The following is a 943-nucleotide window of genomic DNA, read 5'->3' on the forward strand; positions in this document are numbered from 1 at the left end:
GGAACAGATATATTAGAGCTTCCTGTACTTTCTTTGTACATAATATACATATATGTTTGGATACTACAGAGGCTCTGGCAAGCTCCTGAAGGAACTTACAATGTAGGCCTTTAGGATTTTGGAGCAAAGCTATATTTTCTCTAGAAAATTACTCTTTCCTTTTGGGAAAACTTCTGAAATGCTATTAGGCCTCGGTGGGTGGGTAGAAACTTAATACCTGATCATGGGACTCTAAGAGAACATGCTGCTGGAGATGCATATTATAAACTGGATCTCATTTAATCCAAGCCATGATGTTGGGTGTGTGCAGTAACCAAGGTGACTTGCTTTCCCAGTTTACCTGCACTGAGAAAGTTCCTAGGATTTGGGATTTTCAGTGCTAAAACTGAGACTGCCCTAAGCAAACTGGAAAAAACATTCCACCAATTAAAAGTGACTTAGATGGAGAGCAGGACTTGATGGCACACATAAGGTGTATAATTCAGACTTTCATCCATCTACTGTTGTTTTGCAAACTTTCCCTAAGCCCATGGCCTCATGGGGAAGTCTCTGTAATCCTTTGACAAAGGAAGAAAATTCTAGCCTGGTCTATATACGGTTCCACGTATTTCTAGCAAGAAATATACTTTTTTTTTGGTAGGAACTTTTGTATGTTTTTATTTATTTTCATTTTTTTAATATGAAATTTATTGTCAAATTGGTTTCCATACAACACCCAGTGCTCATCCCAAAAGGTGCCCTCCTCAATACCCATCACCCACTTTCCCCTCCCTCCCCCCCATAACCATAATAGACTCAAAAAAATCCCTCCATGTCCATCAACTGATGAATGGATGAAGAAATTGTGGTTTATATACACAAAGAAATATACTTTAAAAAATTTTATTTTTATTTTAGAGAGAGAGAGCATGAAAGGAGGAGAGGGGCAGAGGGAGAGAAAAAG

Source organism: Lynx canadensis, chromosome D1 (genome assembly GCF_007474595.2).
Source record: "Lynx canadensis isolate LIC74 chromosome D1, mLynCan4.pri.v2, whole genome shotgun sequence".
Lineage (NCBI taxonomy): Eukaryota > Metazoa > Chordata > Mammalia > Carnivora > Felidae > Lynx > Lynx canadensis.